Source organism: Solea solea, chromosome 3 (assembly GCF_958295425.1).
Source record: "Solea solea chromosome 3, fSolSol10.1, whole genome shotgun sequence".
NCBI lineage: Eukaryota > Metazoa > Chordata > Actinopteri > Pleuronectiformes > Soleidae > Solea > Solea solea.
Window position 1 is genome coordinate 29,725,528 of NC_081136.1, and position 22,607 is coordinate 29,748,134.

At 43.0% G+C, this 22,607-nt stretch overlaps 1 protein-coding gene across 5 annotated transcripts in view; it reads left to right on the forward strand.

The window, feature by feature from the left end:
- The window catches only part of foxp2 (forkhead box P2), a 96,322-nt gene that overhangs the window by 6,303 nt on the left and 67,412 nt on the right, over positions 1–22,607 (forward strand). For 4 of the 5 annotated variants that reach the window (XM_058626137.1, XM_058626141.1, XM_058626140.1 and 1 more), the window contains exons 1-2: positions 2,885–2,936; positions 3,528–3,599. The gene's annotated coding sequence lies outside the window, so the exon portion shown is untranslated. Of the gene's footprint in view, positions 1–2,868; positions 2,937–3,527; positions 3,600–22,607 lie in introns of those variants that run through there. The other variant, XM_058626144.1, reaches the window with a different exon arrangement.

Genomic DNA, 22,607 nt, shown 5'->3' on the forward strand with positions numbered 1-22,607 from the left:
CAAAGATTGTCTGTTGTAATCCGGTCTGTGTGCCACATGCAACAAATACACCATGAAATTAAAGGTTATTGCAGGAGCATAATTCAAAAGCTCTGTTTGAGATTACCAAAGCGGTTTCCAGACCTGGGAAATTGAAGGGCGATGGCACAACATGTTTTTCTGTCTAGTATTTTGAATGTCCCAGGTTTCTCCACTAATCTCCGATTACTGAATTGATTTGTCATTTTAACGGACACACATTAATACTCTTTGAATTGTGTGCAGTGCAGCTCCACAAAACGTCTCAAGGTTACTGCATTGGTAATAACTTGGACGGCTTTCTTCTACATATGCAGTTTGGTTTTCTGGTTCTCCAGATGTGAGAGACGGATGGACAAATGGAAAGACTTTGGATGAGTCCCTGTGCTGAGCTAACCCCAACAGATAACTCAGGCCTTCCTCCTCGTCCTCTTGCCTCTCTATTCCATCTCTCTGTCCTCCCCCTTCTCCTGTCTCTCCTGTCTTTTCTCCCCCCTTTGTGTCCTCCTCGTCCCTTCCTCCTTGGCTTGGTGGCTCTGATTTGTAGTTGGGCTCCTCTCTCAGCACACAGGCGGCATTAAAGCCAGGCCCCACAGGCCCCCTCTGATATAGGAGAGTTCATTAGAGATGTGCCTTTGATGGGCAGCCTTTTCATGTGACTACCGGTTTTTCAAATACCTTGATGTAGAAGCTTAAGAAGGCATTGTGTAGTAAGCCCTCCTTTTGATGCGACTTATTTAGATCTGCATAGTAAATGGGGGGTGGGGGGGGGAGTAAATAACCAGCCAGCAGATGGAAGCAAGGAGATAAGGCACCAGCGAACAATCGAATTTGTATTTTGTTATGATGTTGACAGCAGCTAAAATTCACTAATCTAGAACCGCTGATCTGCATTTCAAAGAAATCTCATTTAGCAGCGGGGAGGATAAAGTTCCTCTCATTGTGTCTATTTTATTGCATTCTTCACTAATTTATCTGCACACAGATTTAACGCGCAGGGCTTGGTGGTAGGAGATGGCGTCCGCGGCGTTGCATAGGGGGTCTTAAATACTGTGAAAGCGGTTACGTCTAGACTGTGAGCCGAGGGTAATTACACGTCTGACCATGAATAGAATGAGTTTGAAGACTCATCTTTCTTCGGGCGGGCCTGAATTGCTCGACTAACACTGATAAGGACCATTTGGTCCCTACAGAAATATTGCCAGTGACTTTCCATAATGCTCCCCCCCCCACCCCCCCGTCTTTAAACACCAAAGATGGTATTTACTTTTAAGATAAAGTTATTGTGTACAGTAATCTGACTTGTTAGCATAATGTCCTCTTTCATCGCAGGACCCTCCTTTTCTGCTGCGTGTGGAGGTATTTGTGGCCCAGGTCTTAAATAGTTTATCTTGACTTAGTGTGCGAGTGCTTTATGTAAATATCAGCCTATAGCATTATTAGGCCCTCATGAATACTTGAATGCGTATGCCATATTCGCGAGTTGATAGAATTTACCGACGGTTTTTATATTTGGAATAAAGGTATATGTGGTATTTGTAAAATCCCTACGAATTGGAGGTCACACGGACTAATGGCATTCCTGATGCCTTCCCAGTGAATAAAACATGACATGTGCACAGCCCAGAGGTGTTGTGATATTGAAGTATGCTCACCAGCAAATAGTTTTAATTTTTAGGGTCATTAACTTGAAAGAATGTTTTATATGTCTATGTTTTATTTAAAACGATTAAACTATTTAAGACGACTGTTTTTATACTTGGGGATTAATCTTTTTTAGACGCCCCACGCAGAGAGGCTTTTAATAAAAGTTTTAACTGCCCTATCTATATTATCTATGTATTTCTTTCAATGCAAACAAATCATATAATTGCACAGAGCCCCGATCTGGGCCTGTACTTTTCTTCTAATGTTTTCCCAGTTCATTAGTTGGCGACCGACCTACCCCCACTAAACGCTGCACAGCAATCTGTGCAGCGTTTCTCACAAACTCAAAACAGTGAAAAATTACAGCAGTTGGCATGTTTTGATTTCAGCTGGGCTCTTTGAGCTGAGGGCTTTTTGTACAGTTCAGGGAGCACATTCCTTAGGATTCAGCAGTCGCCGGTTGCCTGTAGGGGTCATTGGAATTCTGGAAGAATAAAAGGGAGGGGGGAGGGGGGGGGGAGATCTCAAGAGAGGAACATCCAGGCCATGTTGTGCCCTTCATGCCCCCCAGTAGCAGAAATTTACCTCTGCCATATCTCGTTTTTTTTTGTTATGTACTGTAGCTACTTTGTTTTAGGCTCACATTGCAGTTGTATTATCACCTCTCAAAAAATCATCATCAATGGTCTTTAAATTTAAATGGACGCCATAGAATAGTATAGGTACCCAGATGCCAGGAGCTCAGTGGAAGTACATGAAAAAAAAAAAAAAAGAAAAAAATCAGTTTTGTCAGGTTAACAGTGTGATTTACTTGGCGTTGATAGCTCAAGCCTCCGAGGCACTGCACCTTCTTCACTTAAAAGAAGAAGAGAAGTACATGAGGGTGCTGTGCAGGAGGCCTATAGCTTGAACTGTACTGTATATTACCTGTTTGTGCATGCACTCTCACTCACTCACACACACACACACACACACACATATGCTTCACACCAAAATCCAGGTGCACTTTGTTGTTCTAAAGTTTATTGCTTTCACCTACAAGCCATACAGAAAATAGTTTCGCAAGACAAGAGTCTAGCCCACACATGTCCGAGCCATCAACGAATGTGTTTGGGGAAACATGAAAAGGCTCAGCGTGTCATGAAAAAGCTTTGGACTAATGGTATCCTCCACCGTTTCTTCTTATTTTTTGCTTTATCGCAGAAAAGCCGACATCGCTGGACTCCATCCATTCCTGTGACGGACCACAACGGCAAGTTCTCTCCCTTAGGGTAAGTGCTTGAACATGGTTCCTTCATGTCCGTCTGTCAAAGAACCTTTAACCACAAGAAAGACGGTGTCTTTCAAAATCCAACTCCTTTTTTAAAAATCCAACTCCTATAAAATCTATCTGTTTTTTTTTGTTTTGGTTTTTTTTATCGAGACACCAACTGTTTCTGTGGTGGTGTTATTACAGCGTTGTTAGCGCCGCTGTGTTTGTGGTGATTGTAGCGGCCAGTGGAGGTCAAGGAGGCGCCGTTCCCCCTCAAATGTAACAAATCTTCATCTTGTCTACTTTGATAGAATTCCCCTCTCCACTGGGCAACCTTTCAGTTGTGCCTGTTTGGTTTTCACACCCCAAGGATTTTCAATCTACTCCAGCTTAGAAGTTATGATATGCATTATGGCCGACAAATGTGGGCAAGCTTGGATAACGTTTTTTTTTTTTATTTTATTTATTTGTTGATGTCTCGATTGGGATTTGTAGCTTTAAACTCATTTTAATGGACCTTTATGTTTCATAAAGAAACTAGAAATTCGAGCTTTTTGCTTTTACTTATAGTCCAAAACGTCTGTTTTTTTTTCCCATTGTTTTCTTTTAGGATGAAATATGCACATGCACATTCTGCACCCGTAGAAGAAAGCAGACGAGACACACGTTAAAGTCCAAAGTGGTAAGTGGAGGTTTATTCTTTTTTTTTCTTTCTCCTTGCATGCGTTGTTTTGTGCTTTCTTCCAGGACATTTTATCAACTATAACGAGACACATCGGTCACAACTGTTAGCGAGGGTTTAGGCTTAAGAGTTACAGTCCTGGGTGCTGAAATGACAGAACAGCAGAGCCAGGTACTTAAAAAATGAAAATATAGTCATCTGGTCTGGAAGGTATTAACCTGATTATGACAGGAAAAGAAGACGGCATGTGAAATGTAATGTACGTAATAACGTAGTGGCTGATTTTAGATACTACGAGTATCAATTCTTAGCACAATGTTGTCACTGTGCATTAAATAATGAGCAACTTTGGAGTAAAACTAATGTGTGACACCAACCGATGTGTGCGAAGAACGTTGGGTTGTTATGTAATGAGAGTCACCAATTATATCTCCCGACATGACCAGGGTGACCTTTCTATCGATCACATCTGTCATTAAGACCCATGCAAGCTGCACGAGTGCGTGCACATTTCCAGTCGTCTGCAGAGCAGTGATGGTGAAAGGAATTGCAAATGTTTTCAGTGGAATTAAGGTGACAAGAATAAAGTGTTCGATCCGTATTTAGTCGTTACAATGACAGCTGTTCAAACCGTTCTTCCTGAAGTCTCAAAAGAAAAACTTTTTTATTTACATAATTTATCAAGTGGATTTGGAGGTTATTTTAGGTTTGAAGCTGAAGGTTGCTGTGTTGGATATACTGTATATCGAGTCCATTTGGGTTCTAAGATAATCTGCCCGAAACGGTCACAAAATCTATTACCCACCAGGAAGTTGTGTGCCTTTGAGGTATAGATATGATTAAAATGTATTGGCGGGAGAAAAAGATGCTGAACCAGGTCCTTCTCTCTTTGAGTCCCATCTAACCAGAGAGACGCAGAGTTCAGATTTCCTCTTCCACCTAAAAGAGATTTCAATATTAGCTCTTAATTTGCCTAGTATTCAGTTAAATCTTCAAAGATGAACTCTCTCTGCATATCTGCTGGCCTAAAAGAAAATAAAAAAGTCCTAATCATTACAAAAAGTGTAATTGCCCCAACACTGCAAGCCACACTTCCACTGTAGACATATATAAAAATCTACAGCAATTAAGAGTATCTTTGGCCGCTTTAAAGAAGCTGTTCACACTGAACAGCCCTCTGCTCACATTTCCAGTTTGAAATTGATTTCTTGTCATAGATCAGAGACCTCTTGTCATTCCATTTTCAATCCTCAAATGGTTTCCCTGAGCCTGCTAAGTGCTGTCCCAGTGAGTGGGCAAACAGGGGGAACCTCAATGGGTCTTTACCCTGGGCACTCAGAGCGGTTTCTGGGGTGGGGGGGGAGAAAGAGAAGGAGAGAGGCAGAAATCAAAGGGACTTGGATCATTCCCCATTGGTAGCCTCCATTGTCTAGCTGATTTGGGATTGGTGGAGAAGGTGCAAACTCCAGGGTGGGGGTGGATGGAGATCAGGCTAAGCAACCCCCTTTTTACTCCCCCCCCCTAATCTTTATCCACCATTAACCCCTGTGCCCCAGTGTGTGGCTGAGATCAGGGCCATTGGTCAATCCCCCATTCACTGCCACCCAGAATATTTTAAAGTTAAGCCCTCTCGCTCAACAAAAAAGTCTTACTCATCAAAGGTTTATTTTTCCTCCTCTCTCCCTCTCTTCCTTCCTTTTGCTCTCAGTCCCAAGGATCTGCTTCCGTTCTTCATGCATCCCTCTTTCTATGGTCCACTGTTTTGGCTCACTACTTAGGCAAAGAGGAGGGAGAGAAGTTGGTAGTTTTAGAAGTCCCCCCCCCCCCCCCCCCACAAGTTTCCATATTTGAGTTTAATGAGGTTTGGTTTGGGGTCCGATAGTGTCCTGCTGTGAGCAAAAAAATGGAATACCAATGACGTCCTACCCTTTTGCTGATCCCTCGGATTAGGAGCAGTTGCCTTTTTTTTAAAAAAAATAGACGCCAGAATTGCACTTCCATTATTTCCGCTGTGGAAATAGTTTTCACACCTGATATTCATCGCCTTTATTTGGTCATTCTTTGCTGATGAGAACACCCTGCACGAAACCCCCCCCTCTCGCCTCCAAAATAAGAGCATAACTATCAGCTGAATCCACTCCTTAGTTCCCACTCAAAATGCACAATTCTCATTTGTCTTAGCAGCTGCCAGGTGTTTGTCTTGCACATGTCTGATGTGAAAGAGAAACGACTGAGGGACAGAGTAGAAAAAAAACCAAGAGCGTATGTGGAGATGCAGGGTGGATGGTGAGGAGGGAAGAAGGGAGATTGCACGAAGAGTGTTTGTCTAGAGTACACAGTTGCCATGAGAATGGAGGTAGAAACAGGGGAGGAAAGCAGGCTCCAAATGAGTATTGCTATCATTCCTTAAGGAGAATAAAAAGAGACTCAATGACTATTGATCTGTCAATCTCTGATCCCTTTTTCTTTTTTTGCTCCACTTTATTTTTTTCATCCAGTTGCAAATTCCATAGCTTGATGCACAGAAGGACGTGTGATTTTTTTTAGAAACAAAAGGGTGAATTGGCCCAAAGCAAATGTGGCCTCTGCATTCTTAGGGGCCCCTTCAATATTTTTTTTTCCTATATGTGTACACCTTATATTATTAGAGATGACTGATACTGTGGAAATGACTGATTGCAAATACTGCATGCAGCAGCTTAATTTCTATAAACGAGCCAGGCATCTAGTGTTTCGCGTGTTATTCTTTCCCCCGCGAGTTAATTGGAGAAATCTTGGGTGCAGAAGTCGGACTCCATGGCATCTCTCCAAGAGCACTGAGATTATTGTGAAACTCAACCCCGGGCAGGCATGACATCAGAGCTGCCTGACATGAGTTTGAACTCCCCATTTCAGGTGGGAAGAATTATGAGTGGCTTCATTTGCAGGTGATCGTGTCCAATGAATCAGTCGCACACAGCCGTGCATTCTTCTCTCGAAGGCCTAAATGCTGGTTGTCTTGACAGATTGAACTTGCGTGTTATCGCAGGACTGTCACGCAGCCTCATTTTTCAGTCCGGATAGCAAGCCCCTGCGTTTATGTTAGCCCTTCACAGTCGAGTGTTTTATAAGGATATTGTCATTACGGAGAGTATCAACACCACCGTTGGCCTGCTGGTGATTTGTGCTTATCCTCAGAGACCGCGTATCACGTTACAGTTTGTGTCCCGTCGTGCATTGCTGACAAATCCACGCTGAAGTCTTATTGTCGGAGACGTTTCCCAAGTCTATATTATTGTCACATATGATCTGTTCTCTATAAAATGGGAACCTGTAGGAAACATGTGTTATTTTGCATCAACAACATGTGTTGTTTATACTGTTGTAGAGTTCAGGTTGCACTAGCATCAGTCCTAATGGGGGGGGAATGGTCATTGTAGATGCATTTTCAACTACACACACATTTTTGGGACCATCTTCACTATGTTAGGTTACATTGTGCAGTTTAAACTTACAAGCCTGTCACCTGGTGGGTTTCTATAAACCCATTGTAAACATTTTTGTGCATAAAATCTATAAAATGCTCTTTTACAACTGAGAGAGGTGGAAAGGTTGGCGTATCGTTAAAATGTAAATGCATATAAGTGCAATGTGAATGTACAGCTATGTAAGGATTAACTTTGGAAATCACGTGACTGAAACGGCACAAATCTTGCTTTGCACATGTTAATAACATCATCACATTGTGCCTTGTTATCTTTCAATGGTGCCCCCCCCCCAACCTTTGGACCACCTACATATAAACAGTGGATGGAAATACACACAAATCCAAAAACTCAATTTAAAAAGATATAATTTGCATTACATTTTCATGTCAATGGTTGTAATGTGACAGCATGATCAATTTTTCAAAAAAGGAGCAAAGATTTAAATACTGGGTTACCGCTAATGTCAACCTAATGGTGAGATTAATGACTTTTTAAAAAAAAAAATGGAATATTAATTTTCTTTTAATTACAAGCATTTCACTTGAGCATTTGAGGTCACACTTCTTGAAAACGGTGCCCTCTCCTTCTTTAGCACACACTGTCTTTTCTTCCTTTTTTTTTCCTTCAAGTAAAAGTTTTAAATGAAAGCACACGGTCACGGCCACTGAAAAAGCTTTTACTCCAGAGGCAACACGCCAAGTCCTTTGTTCGTATTGATCATTTGATCGCGGCTTGAAAAGAGATACAGGCGGCAGCGAAACCCGACAAGCGCTTGGAATCTGACTTCCTCATCGCAAACCACAAGCCTCCGCAGTGAAACTGTTACTACCTGGTTGGAGGCGAAATGGCCAGAAAGCATCCGTGTATGTGTGGAAACACACACACACACACACACACACTTACTTGCATAGCATGCTCGATTTGGGTCATGGAGCCGACAGACAGTGGAATGTGAATGTGTGTATGTTGACAAACTCCACTGCACTCTGAATGGGGTTTGTGATTACACCTCATCATGCGTACTGCATCAGTCCTGCTCCCGAACCACCGATCCTTCTCCCGCCTCCCGCCTCCCGCCCGCCCGCCTCTGCCACTCTCGTTCCCCCTCTCTCCCCGTTTCTCCCTCGCTCACCACAGTGCCTCCTGGGCAATCATGTGGTCACACTACCTGACTCCTTGCTGCTCAAGAGTGCAGTTGACAAAAACAGCCCGAGGCCCGTCATGTGGAAAAGATTCAGTCGACACACACGCAGCCTACATTCTGCCCGCCACCCTCCCAACTCCTCACTTTCTCCCGCTAAGTAACTGAAGCACCCGGGTGTTTCCTTCTTCTGCTCACCTGTGAAGGGAAATGTCTCTGTGTGTGTGTGTGTCTGTGTGAGAGTGGATATTTTTGTGTTTGTGGCCACAGAGCATGGATGCTGCTTTAAACAGCCACCTGTGCACAAGTGTGTGTATATTTGTGTGTATTTTTTGCCAGCCCCTCTCTCTCTCTCTCTCTCTCTCTCTCACACACACACTCTGAGAGGTGCAGGCAGTTTCTCTTTGTCAGTCGAGTTGCACTCCTCATGTCATGTAACATAAAGCTGGAGGTCAGTGAAAGCTCTCAGCTGTCAGTCAGGTTGGTGGTCCTGGCCTGTCGAGCTACTCACCTGTGTTTATTGGACAAGACTTGCTCCGCACTACCCAGGGAGAACACCTCGTCTTCCTTCCTTTTTTTTCTCCCCCCCCTCCTCTTTTCTTTTCTTTCTCTCCTTCTCTTTCTCTATGTCTATAATTCTCTTTGTCTGTCTTTCCCACTTCTTCTCCCCATCTCTCAACACAATATTGCTTTTTATTTAGCTTTTTAGATTTTATTTTTTAGATTCACCACTACCTTTCCCCCAGTTCTTCTCCCTGCTGACCAGAACAGTTTATTTTTTCTGGCTTTCTTCCCTGCCTCTTTTTTTTTCTTTTTTCTTTTCCTTAACTCTCATTTTGTTTCCCTTCTCCCTCTCCGACCGCTGTCCATTTTTATTTTGTATTATTTTGGGACCTCTTTGTCAGTCCTTCGCTTTAAAGCCGGCCCCCGTCTCTTTTGGTGGCCCGTGTTCATCTCTTCTCTGCACCTGGCTGAGCACGCTCGCAGCCGTGCGCACACACACGCCGCGGCCCCGAGAACTGATTGAAACTTGTGTCTCAAAGTTGCTAATGTTCACTGAAGCATTATATTGTAGATGAAGTAAATAAACTAGGTTACCAAGGGAGAAATCTCTGGAATAGACTGCAGTGATCGGGCAGAAGACACACACGCATGCACACACACACAGAGAAGTACGCAGCCTTGCACAGATGCTTTCTCACTTTCACTTCACAATAACAGACACACATGCATCAAGTGGTGGGGGGCTGAAAAGGTGTCAGTGATGCTGAGGTGTGAGCAGATCTCAGAATAAGTTACTTCATTAGTATAATAGTAGTATGGGTTGTTTTTTTTTTGATGAGGAGCAAAGTAAATTGAAGAGCTTGCAGTCTTGTGCATTTAAATTTGATATAATTTATTATTTACACATATTTTTACTTCCCAGAAGTTCTACTCGACCAGATGCGGTCGCTTTTTTTGCGGATATCCAAAGTTATTAAAACGTATATGCTGATTTAAAAAGTAGTCCTGACCGTTTAAACTTCTTTTATTCACATTTTTTTTTATCCAGCGACTGTGGTTATTGTACTTTTCTTATTATAAAAGTTCTTTTGAATGACCGTTGAGTCGTGCTGGTTAAGACTTCTTAGCCGGGCTAGTTAGCATATTGGTTAAATGCGAGGGCTGACTCCCCTGAATGATCCTCCAGTTGAAAGTGCTAGCGAGGCAGCAAGAGCCCCCCCCCCCCATATTCATAATTTCACCTGGTGTTATATAAAACTCCCTCGTATTCGTTGTGCCTCCATTTTGTGCCGTAAAGTGGTATAGATGACATGGTAATACATTTGCATTGTGCCCAGTGATAAATACTCTCTCAGGTCTTACTCACTCCACTGCCTCCGAATGTGTCCGGACAGCGTCTGCATTGTCAAAGGCACGAGGGTCATTCAGAACTCCCGTTTCCCTCCCTTCTGCCCCTTTGTTGAACATTTCTGCGCGCGTGATAGTTTTCTCATTTATTTAGTGAATAGTCGGCGGAGTGAAGAGGAGAGTTTTACATTATGGAAATGATGGAATGGGTTATAATCTCCCACATATTCATCACGACAGACATTGGACTCTTGTGATACCGTCCTCCGGTTGGGCTATTGTTCCTGCACTCTTTTCGCATACTGTTCCCCTCAATGGGCCAAGCGGGCTTTTAATCCCGTCTCTCTCTCTGTTGGAATGACAATGTTTACCAGCTATCTTTCAATAAGGAGCCAGGAGCATGACACACATCCCTCTGTCAGTAAACGCTGTGTGAACGTGCGAGCTCCCCGCGACAAAGGAAAGGTATTGTTCGCCGTCCGAGGACAAGATGGGGAAAGAAAGTGACGTTACATGCGACTGGGGCTGAACGATTTAGGTAAAAGATCAAATTGGAATTTTTCTAGTGTATTTTTTGAAGTAAAACTTCAGTATTTACTGTGTTATGGAAAAAGATATGATTTTGTATTAGGGCTGACAGGTGAGTTTACAGAAGCTGACCGCACAGCACCATCTGCTGGATCACATGGTAATTACTTCAGGTCATCTGATGCGCTTCCAAGCTGTGTATTTTGAGCTCAAATGGGGGGGTGGGAATTCAAACTCGAACGTCAAAAATGTCAAGTGTAAACAGACATCTGAATTTCAGAGAAAAGCGACAACCCTTTTCTGTATTGCCTTTAAATACAATGGCATAGAAAATAGAGGTTTAAAAATCGGGATTTCGATTTGAAAGCGATTGAATCGTTTAGCTTTGCTACGTGACCCCTGAACATTTTGGAACTTTTCCCCTCGACTTCCTTTCTCTCGGCCACTCTTCAGTTACAGATAATAAAATAAGCCCCGCACAGGCCTGTCTATCAAACGTGGCAGTGTTGGGTAATTATTGTAAGTAAGGGATTAGGTTGTGGATGTTGACAGTGAAGTGGCTCTCGGAGTGCGAGTTAAACACACCTTTTGTGACCATCAAGCACATTCCTGCAAAGACTGAAAATGTCTGTAAACCCCGCCCCCCCCACAACCACCACCACCCCAACCCTTTCACTTTGCCATGGCCCACTTTTCTTTTCTGTGTTCAAGGGTTTATATTAGGTGCGCTCAGACTATTGGGCTCCACTGTATGTGTATATTCTTTATGCATGAACAAATACCAGAAAATGATCTTTGCCTTGCTTTATTTTACTCTGCCCCCCCCCTACTCTCCAAATAGTTCTCCTGTCATGTTTTGACAGCAGTGCCATAGTTGCTAACAGGCTTTATTGTGTTTTCACTATTGTACTGTTTTCTTGTCGTTGTCTAACCCCCCCCCCCCCCCCCCCAAAAAAAAAATCTATACCTCCTGCATGTGTCTCATGCTTTCATGCCATCGGAGAAATTAAAAACAATCCATACGACCTCCGGCGACCCCTACTGACGCACAGTCAGTTAAATGGTTTGTAAGACGTTTAATTACCAAATGGTATAATCGTTATTCTTCTCATCATTAGATGTATGATATTAAGTGAATTGCCTCCCCTGGGTCCCAGTGTTTCACAGATCAATAGATTTAGATGGAGCTTGAAAGGGGGTTCGGGGGGGTGGGGGGTGGGGAGCCTGGTGGGCAGTTAAAACACTTCTGAGACCCCTGATATGAACACACAGCATTGTTTCTGTGATGCACAGCGGTGACGTTCAGACGTTCATGCGTTTATTTATGCAATTAGCTTTTATATAGGTTTAATTATGCTAATTTCTATGTCTGCAACCAGGAATGGCTGAATGTCACTTTTTTTTTTTTAATGGATCTACGGCTGCTGGGTTTGTTTTGATGGTGAAAGGACGTGAAACAATGAGACAAGGTTATGGCACTGCAGACTTCCCCATCAACTGAGTGCTTGCGTTTGCACTCTGGGACACTTTGTTGGTATCGAGCATTGTTTAAAGGTATTGTGGAGATTGCTAATGCAATGTGTACACCTCTGAGGCCCAGAAGCCTGCAGCTTGATATCGCCTCTAGTCCCAATGTGAAAACGGCTGAGTGGTGATCAGGGACTTGCTGCATCACAAGCTGCTATTCACTGCAGCCAGCACTACTAGCCTGAGTTAATTGTCCATTATCCCCCATTATCTAAGCTTCCCCCTCTCTCTGTGTGTTTTTCTCTCTCTCTCTCTCTCTCTCTCTCTCTCTCTCCCTCTCTCTTTGATACTCTCACTCATGATTCCAGCCGTCACCACTAGTTTCAGTCACTCTTTACTCGAGCTGCCTCATGCTGCTGCTGCTGCTGCTGCAGCCAGGTCCTGGCAACTGAGTTCACATAATAGTAATGTTCCCTCTTTGTTCCCGAAGTAGTGTGAACAGGATTGTGAGGATTAAGTATTAAGCATCACAACATGTGTATTTCTGGATTTAGCATGTGTCCCTGCAGTGGTTGGAGCTTTTGTGTCTTATGTTCAGTGTAGAAGATTTTTGAGGGTGGGGAAAAAAAGATGTGTGGAAGAAATATCAGTTGCACCTTTGAAAAGTATGTGATATAAGATAAGTGCGATGAGATAAGAGCAATAAGAAAAAAAAATATGTCTCTTAATTATTAATAAATTAAGGCTATTTATGGAAGTTTATCAAACTACACCTTCTTCTTCTTCTTCTTCTCCTTCTCCCCTTGTCAGTTTGATAAGGTGATGGATCTATCTGCTGAGGAATCCTCAGAATTTTCACTTGATGGCACTGTTTTCCTTCTTGCTCCAGCTGAAGCAACAGGGCATGTTTTATGTATGGTGGGCACAATGTGAAGAGCCTGGCTCCGCCACAGATGCGCGTGTCTTCCTTTTATCGTCCCCCCCCCCCCCTTTTCACCCTGTGCACTGTGCACCAAAAACATGGACAGGAACACTGGTAAATAATACAAACATGCACCTTTGTTTCATGTATATGTATATATATGTATATGTATATATATATATATATATATATATATATATATATATATATATATATATATATATGTGTGTGTGTGTATATATATATATATATATGTGTGTATATATATATGTATATATATATATATGTGTGTGTATATATATATGTATATATATATATATATGTGTGTGTATATATATATATGTGTGTATAAAAACATCAAATTGTTGAAAGATAGATTCTAAAAATAATCCCTAAATCTTGCCTGCCTGCAAAATGACACACACATATATATATAGATATATTCAAATTAAATTTAAATTGATTAAATTGCATTCCTCCTGTGCTACCAGGCGTTGCTTCAATAATTGCATCAACAGGATGATACATACTATAAGGCCTGGGGTGTTCATGCTGTTGATTTACACACCTTCCTGTGGTGAACTACTACTTGATGAAGTTAACACCTTTCCCCTGCGCACACGCACACACAGACACACACCATCTCGTATCTTCAATAGCTTTGTGTCTTTACACTTTGGAGTTCAGTAATAAATAAGAAATATTAAAGCTGAACATTCATTTGAAAAGGACAAATGACTGCCCTTTGTCCATTACTCTCCCTGCTGTCTAACAGGGAGGGAGGGAGGGAGGGGATAAAGTGAGTTTAAATAGGGGTTGGATGGATGGATTGGGGGTGTGTAGGGTGGTGGGGGTCAAGATCATATTAAGTGCTCACAAAGCAAAATGGTTGAGCGTGTTGTTCCGGTGGCCCTGCCTCATGAGCGGCCTGTAAAGCGAAGATACATCACGGTGAAAAATAACCAGGGCTTGTGTTTCGGCACCATGGGCATCATAAATAAAGGTGTGCCCTGTATAATTGAGGCTCGTGCATGGGGAACGCGGCTGAAGATGAGAAATGGAAATCTGTGTACTGGTAAATAGATAATCACACAAAAGTAATTGAGGTTTTCAAACCCCAATCTAGTCTGCCAGCGTGAGCTCGTTTGCATGTTAATCACGTCAGTGATTCCCCCCCCCCCCCCTTCATCACAGGGAAGTCCGCGCACACTTCTATAACCAGCTTTTAATTGCATTTAAAATGTCACAGAGGTGGAACACATGTAATTTAGCCAGAGCGGTGTCCAAATTAATGGGTACCGCGAAGACGCTCCATTGGACAGGGTTGGAAATAAGAGAGGCTGTCCATTGTTTGGGTCTTTATTAGAGATGCTTCCATGTTCCACGTCTAAACCGCGATAACATCTCCACAGCAACTTTTTGAAGCGGAGATCAAGACGTCGAAATGGAATCTGACAGGCGTTTTGTGAACGACTTAACACTACAATAGATGCCAACTTCCAGCAAAATGAGCCGAATGGATGGACGTTTAAAAAGTTGAAAAAAAAAAAACAAAAAAAAAAGGGGGGAAGCATCAAAGGGAGAAACCACAAAGTCAAATCGTTGATTTTTAAAACCCAGAAAGAAATGGAAGTACAGTTTATTTTCTTTCAACACCAGGTGTTCTTTAGTGTATAAATTACCAAGATGATGTTTCCATAACACAGCTTAAGGCACTCCAGAGAGGGGAAACCTGCAAAACAGACCTATTTAATTTTTCATAGAGGTGGACTATCAGGAGCAATATGCCAACACTCCTCTTCCCCTTTTCCAGATGCCTGCTGCACCACTCTATCTTACCAAAACCCAAGCCCCTCTTACTTATTCTTTTTTTTTTTTTTTCTCCAAAAAAGAAAAAGTTGTGCCGAGACCCACATGAAAGGAAAGAACTGTTGAAATGTTAATTTTACCATCTGCTGTCGAGGCGTGCTACCTTTTTGTGTGTGTGTGTGTGTGTGTTTAACTTCTTCCCTGCCTACTTTAATTCCCAGTAGTTCTGTTCTGTTTCATGAATGTGCTGCTATTTTGGCTGTTTGAAGTCATGGGGTCTCGGCGAGCGAGGCTATGACTGGCTGGAAAATACAATGCCACATGGTGCATGCTGGAGACTGTCCCATTAGTTTCCTGTTTAGAGCCCGGCCCCTCCTAGTAACCCTGCTCCGTATACCAGTCCCAAGGTTCCAGTTACGCTCCTATGCCCACCTCCAGTACACAGTCTTTCAGTCTGGGTCGGGCTTGGCCTTGCTCTTCCTGCGTCTGCATGTCTTTGGGGACCTATTCACTCTGTTTATCTTAATGCTGAAGATTTTAATCACTAGTTTACAAGACCCCCAGCACCCTTTATCGAATAAAACTCCCCCCCCCGCTCCACTCTCGGCACACATTATTGCTAGTTTTTCTGTAAGCCTAATAAACCCCCAGTAAATCCAAGATAGAAGCGGAATCCTCGACAATACCGTGTCTCTCCGTCTCTTTTCACCCGTTTCTTCTCATCACAAAATTTGACACATTTAAAACCAAAAAAAAGAGCATATTGCCGAGTTTGCTGTGAAGAATTTGCCAAATGGATGGATTCCATTGTGAGATTTGATAGTTGGCAATTAGGGTGAAACATCCTGTGTGCAGAGTTGCTTAGCATTTTCCTTGGCCCGGACCAGATTGTTTAGTCTGCTCTCATTGTGAGCTGTTTCTGAGCTGCAGTTGACGGTTGTTTGCAGAGCGCTGGGGGAAAATGTGAGAGGGGCCAGTGCCTTTCTCTATTTATTTATTTTCCCCGTCCTTGGAGCTGGAATCTGATTTGTGTTCATGTTTCTCTATTCTCTCTGAGCGGTTTTTAAGTGTGGCTGCTGAAATCTAGACTCTGTATGACCTCACTGCGCAGCCTGTGTTTCATTAATGACCAGCCCTGTGGTTTGGGGAGAGGAATATTTTTCATATGACACCGCCTCACATTAGCGTGGAGCGGCAGCTGCACAACCACAAAACCATCCAATTTTGTGGCTTTGAAAGGTGTGAAAAGTTCAGCTCCCTATAGCAAGCCTTGCATTTATAATTATATTCAGCGTATGCAAGGGTGCGCGTATATGTGTCAGGGAGCAGGAACTACCAAAGGCATGTAAACCAAACGACAAAAAAGAAAAAAAAAAAAGTCACCTGCTAATGAAACATTTGTCTTTCATTCTCTTTGGCAACTCATAAAGTAAACAGTGGAGATGTGTTGCAGAGTGAGACATTTACACACTTTTGACATGGCTCACCACCAGAGAAGCCACCTAAAATAACAAGCAGACATTCAAAGTGGTGGAGGTACCATTTTTGATACGTTTTTAATTCCATCTCTGTTTTGACCCCCCCCCCCCCCTTTCATTTCAAGTGCGACATCTGGCATAAGAAGTTTTTCTTCTCTGGATTGATTTCCCAGGTTTTGTCGGAGGGGACTCGCACAAGCCACACGGCAATTGCCGGCAACAATACGCAGACACACACATAGCGAGCCTCTGCGCCCTCCCTTTCAACGACGAAAAAATACAGCTCACACAGTAAACTCACATTTAGTTACCTTGTAGGATATTGAATATCCTAAAAGGAAACCTCTGATTTGTCCCGTCCCAAAACAAAAGAGACCTTGTGCCGCTGCCTTCCTCTGGTCCACTCAAGACAACAAATACCGCTTTTCTGAACACACAAGATAACATGTATATGTACAGATCGTTTCCAGCCGCTCATTATGACGTGGCCCTAAAGAGAGTTAAAGGTTTATAGGTGGAGCAGGGGGAAAGATTGCCGTTAGTCACCAAAGTTCTTCGGGGAGGGTGAACAAAGGAGAAGATGACCTAATAGTCCTGCTATGTATTTGAAGTGGAGCCTGCTGTTTGTTTGGTGGAACAGTTCAGGGCTGGATGTGCAGGGAGATGTCTGACAGGCATCAAGCTGTCAGAAACATCCCCTTTGCCATTTGTCTTTTTGAATAGATGGCAACAGGCTCCTGCAGAGAGAAAGAGAAAGAGAGAGAGAGAAGTAGAAGAAGTTAATGATGTTTTCCAAGTTTGCAACGTGTTGAAAATGTTGCCTCCGAGTATAATGAGGTGCTTTCGTGTAAATCAAAGAGTCACTCACGGTGACGGCTCGAGACACGTGTCCCGCGCCGCAACTGCGCGACTCCGCGTACTATTTTCGGGCTTGGCGCGCTCCACTTGTGTGTGTGTGTGTGTGTTTGTAAACAGCTGTCTCGCAGGTTGTCACAGAGAGTGACGTTCACGCCAGGAACTCATTTATAGTCGCGGCACAAACATCATCAACCCGGTGTAAACCACATAATTACATGTCAAGGCTGCACGCGACAACAAACGGAACGGGGATACTTGTGTGTACAGTTCGTTTCATTTGTGGTGTAATTTTCTTGGATTAACCTCATTAAGGAAACACATTAAAACTGCTGCGGAAAGGTACAACAGCTTCTTGATTAAAATGTTGACCCGTGCAACATACAGTGAAAATATCACCCAAGCACTCGATTTTAAAGAATACACTTGATTATTAAAATCACTTTAGTCCAGTTTTTTTTTAATCAGTATCACCCAAAGCACTTCATGGAAAACTTTTTTAAAACGGTGCATCTGATTTTTTCTAATTTTTTTGTATTTCGTAAATTGCAGTCATCTCTCCTTGTGTGATTTCGAACAAACCGTTACAACCCTTGATTCTGTGAAATCCCTTTCAGCTGTGTCTGTTTTGATAAATTGTACATCTCGTCCTATTTTCAGAGTCATCAGCGATTGCTTTTTTTTTTTTTTCTCCCCACTCAGAGCACTGAGCGCGGACAGCTTTTAAAAGGTAGTGAGTACGTCTGATAAGTGGCTCAATCCTTGTACTAAACCATTTTTACTGAAGGTTTAATAGCTACTGTATAATGAATTATAATGTATTCTCTACAATTTCAAATTCCCTCTTAATATTGTCCTGCTTTAGTTAAAAAAAAAAAAAAAAAACATCTGAATATTATTGTGACCGGCGATTTTCGAACACAAATCAATTACTTGATTTAAAGTAGTCAGAGTCATACTTTTTTTTTTTTGTCGTAAATTTGCCCCAATGCCAAATGGAATGGTGCTTGTATAACCGCAATGGCGAACCAATCTCAAAGTAATGACATTTTTCTTCCCGAAGAGGATTCACTGTGTTTGTGGTACATCATGGTCATTTTCCAAGTCGACCGTATGTGTTAGTATAAAATACAAGCGTCCGTCTGAACATTTCGGCCCAGTCTGAACTCATTGAAAAGCAATAGGCTTATGAATCATCTTGCTGTTCCACTTTAATGGAACATACCTTTCAGTGACAGCGTGTGCCGGCACACCATCAAAGTGAAACTTCCAAAGTTCCGCTTAACTTGTTGCCCGAAATAGTGTCTCGTTTTCAAGAAAATTGCAGCGAGCCAAGCCTCAAGAAGTGTATCGGTGGAATCTTCCCCGAGGGAAGAAAAATTGCCACTTGCATACTTGTCTTTGACCAAAGTGAAGCCCTCATCCACTCCAGGGGAACATCTGCTGTTTAGGAAGATATAAAGGAGTAATTTTATTACTCGGTACATCTCCCCTCAGAAGCCATTTCATTTCTCCTTTCAGCCTCCACAGAAGCCTTTATTTGATCTCATATTCCAGAATATGACTGCCTTCGACTGGTTGGACTCCGTTTATTTTCATTTGGAAAATACATTAAGTGTCGGGGGGTGGGGGGGGATGTGGGGGATCGGCACGGGATGGAAGTAGCGGAAAGGGACGGAGGCGAGTTTCTCTGTCACATGTTAATGTCCTCCTGCCGGAGTTTTCGCCGATCCCCCCTTTTCTGTAGCGAGCCAAACTTTATACGTCGCACCTCCTCGCAGTTTTACCCGCAGCATCAAGATAAGTCATTTAAACATGTCCACTTCTGGTTCTGCCACCCTCCCCGAGAAAGACTCCCCTCCGAATAACGCTCTAATTTGCGCCCATACGGTCGAAACTGATACAGCTGGACGCCCTTTACCCCCGCGCTTTGAAACTGCGGATCATTGGGAAAAGCCGTGCCATTTATTAGGCACCGCTCCCACTTAAGCGGCCCAGATGTAGCTGGTCACTCGAGAGGTAGACGTTCCTCATAAACCCTTAAGTCTCGGAGTGGGCACGGCACCTAACGAGAACCAAAGTTACTCTGCGCCCCCACATTGCACACCCACACACACTTCCGTCACTATAACCCAGCTTTGGCTCTTTGGTAAATCCTGAACTGGTGCAGCTGTCTGGTTGAGCCCAAACTCTCTTAAGAAGTCCCACGTTTCCTGGAAATCCTTCTGCCTCCCTCTCTCTCTCTCTCTCCCTCTCTCTTATTTATCAGTATCTCTGGCTGTCTTTCTGTTTGTGCTTGCAGCACCGGTATCCTCTCCAGTCCGTGTCTGGTGACAGCACAATGAAAACATTTCTTCTTTTTTTTTTTGTGAAAAGTGTTGTTTCAGTGCTCCGGAAGTCCCACTCACCTAAGTAGTTACGTCTCTATGTCTTGTCTGTCTCTTTTTTCTGTGTGCAGGGGATAGAAGCCTCTACTGGGCTCAGTTCCACACAATGAATTACCTCCAGATGTAATTCCTACCCCCACCCCCGCCCTTCACCCTCAAATTAGTGGCTAGTAAAAATTAGGTTTGAATTAGCCGCGGTGTGGAGAATAGAAGAGTTTGAAATTTCCATATAATGAGTTTATTATTCTTTGCTGGAATGCCATTTTCCTGAATTAATTTGATCTGGGTTTTTTTTTTTAGGTGTAATTGGTGTCTAGCTGAATAGTGTTTTAAGTCATGAATGAATGGATAGCCACTGTGTCAACAGTAAGTCAGAAGTCCAAGGTAATCAGAGAATCCTGAAGTCCACTCTGCTCATGAAGAGAACATCTCGCTTGCTTGAGACATTTCCTGTTATCCAATATTCCTCTCGTTCCGAATTAAAGTCTCCTTTTTTAATTTTTTTTTATTTCATCGGTGGTTGCAAATGCGTTGACAGGATTCCTTGGACGTCAGGTCGCCGGTTGTTGCATTGCATACACAGGTGTTGTGCTCTTTTGACTGCCAGTGAAGCCCGTCCTGCTGCCATTCAACTCTGCGGTCACGGTTCTGGGAATGATAATCTATTTGGCAGAGGTGGAGATGTGGGATCCTCAGACACCACGGAGCGCTGTCATAGAAATCTGACCATTGTTGCTCACATTCTTTTCACTGATCCTTCATCTTGATGACATCTCAGTAGCCAGAAACATTAAAACACACACACACACAACTACTGAGCTGCATTAGTAGGAATTTAATTTAAAGTGCGACCGCCTTTTACTCTATGATATTATCTACTGCTGTGAAAAAAGGGAAGTTGTCTGCCATGCTCTGTTCTTTCATCTAATTCCAATCTGCTGTATAACAGGTAAACTGCTGTGAGCTGCACTTGCTTGTTTAAATTTACCCGGCTCAGCCAAGCGTTTGATTTCAGCAACTCGTTTAATTCAAATACTCTTTTGAAGAAAAAGCTATTTTTTTCTTCTTTTTTTTTTTTTTTTTTTTTAGGAAGGGGGCTGGGCATTGGAAGGCAGCTGTGGTAGTGGGTAGGGGGTGGGGGGGTATAAGAGGCGGCATAGGAGGGCCAATTTAACCTGGAGTGTCTCTCGCAAGTCTACCAGCTCCTTCGTTTCAAGAGGCCCGGTCAGCTTGAACTGTCTGACTTCTGTCATTTCGATCTCTTTTTATTTTTCTGCTGTAATGTATACTTTAATTCCCGCCTGCCTGCTGTCTGCGTGTAGCAGCACTGTCGGCAGAAGCAGCTGGAGGGGAGGCGCAGGTATCATTATGCCTTGGAGAGGCATCTGCGGGAACACTGCTGAGTGCTATACGTGGCTCCTCGCAGTGCGTGTTGATATTTTTGGGCCCGGTGAACGTACAGCCTGGTTTATTTTCAATAGGAACCAGAGGCCCGGAGAGGGCTGTGTGGAGCCCCCCCCCCCGCTGCTTGCTGGGGCTGTTGATATTGAGTCAAGCAAACACTCTCTCAGGGATGTCCTGTTGGGCACTCGGCCAAAGTCGCAAATGGAAGTCACATGTGGAGACTCCCGGAGGAAGGCAATGGGGCCTTAATTCACACCCATCACAACATTTGTTTTTTTGCCTTGTGTAAATTTTTATTTTAAACAAAACTAACACTTTTAAGTTTACAAGCTTAGTGTAAAGAAGTGGCGAGAGTTCTATACGTCCACAGTTGTTTTCTATCCTGCTTTCAGACACAGGACTACAGAGGTCTTTGTTCTGTCTTTCTCTTCATATGGTTTCTGTTGTGCTGTTGCAAACGCTTAATATTCTTCACCTTTGTATATATATATATATATATATATATAACTATATATATAAAAACGCTTTCCCTTTCATTCGTTCAAATAAAACACATAATAGTCATTTTCCAGCCCTAATTACCAAGCCTTTCATTTATCAAAGGTGCCCACAGTCTAACAAACAACAAACAAAACAAACATCACCATATTTATTATAGTGATTGCAGTTATCGCCTCCCGCCCCCTTCACCTTTTATTCATTTATTTTTTATTTTTTCGGACGGTGGAATAAATATGCAAATATGTTTGGACACTGTCATTATCAGCCACTTAATAGGCATTTCATTAGGGATTTTCAGAATGCACAATGCAAGGCCACGTTGCCATGGATACGCTGGTGCTTAAGTCCAGTAAATTAAAAGCGGTGCTGCCTTCCAGCCACTTATATAATCACCGGTCTGTGTTGGTCTCTGCTCTTTGGCCATTAACAACTTATCATGTGATCAGCGTTGCCCAGGACTAGAAAGAGCCCTACCCCTCATTATACCTTCTTTAAACTCCCTTTGACTGTGTCGGTTTCTTTTTATTTATTTGTCGTCAGAAGTAAGTGGCTCATGAATTGTGCTTGTGAAACGTTTCACTACCACAACCGGCGGTGCGTCTGCTTTATATACGTGTGGTTGTTTTGCTCTGTGGAAACACGAGTAATCACCGTGTGGGAGTTGTAAGGGGCAGTTGAGCACATTTTAACAGATGGTAAAATCACTTCATTTATTTTTTTCTCTCTCTCCGACTACTCTGCTACTTACAAATGAGAGCGGAGGAAGGAGGAGTGAATGGATAGCCTCATTCATATCCTGTAAATGAAACCCTCACATTTGAGTGTGTGTAATTGGTCATGCATGTTTTTTTGACACCTTTTTTTAATTTAAATGAGAGTCAATTATGACATTTTTGGCTGATGTTTGGGGAGAATTGCTCCACATTGCTGAAGGCTGGCCTGCCCACTGACTGATAAACCTAATGGCAGTGCGTGTATGTTGTGGTGACCTGTTAGTGCTGAAGTGACGGTGGCAGAACTGACGAGGAAAAAACCTCTGTGATGGTCGCTTGACTTTGTCTAATGCCCCCGAGGCGCCGCACCTAATGGTGGTTTTAATTGAAAATTAATAGTGGTAATGTGTGTGTGTGTGAGTGTGCATGCATGTGTGCGTGTGCCAGGAGAATAGGTGGGGGGTGGGGGGGGTTGGACGACATCA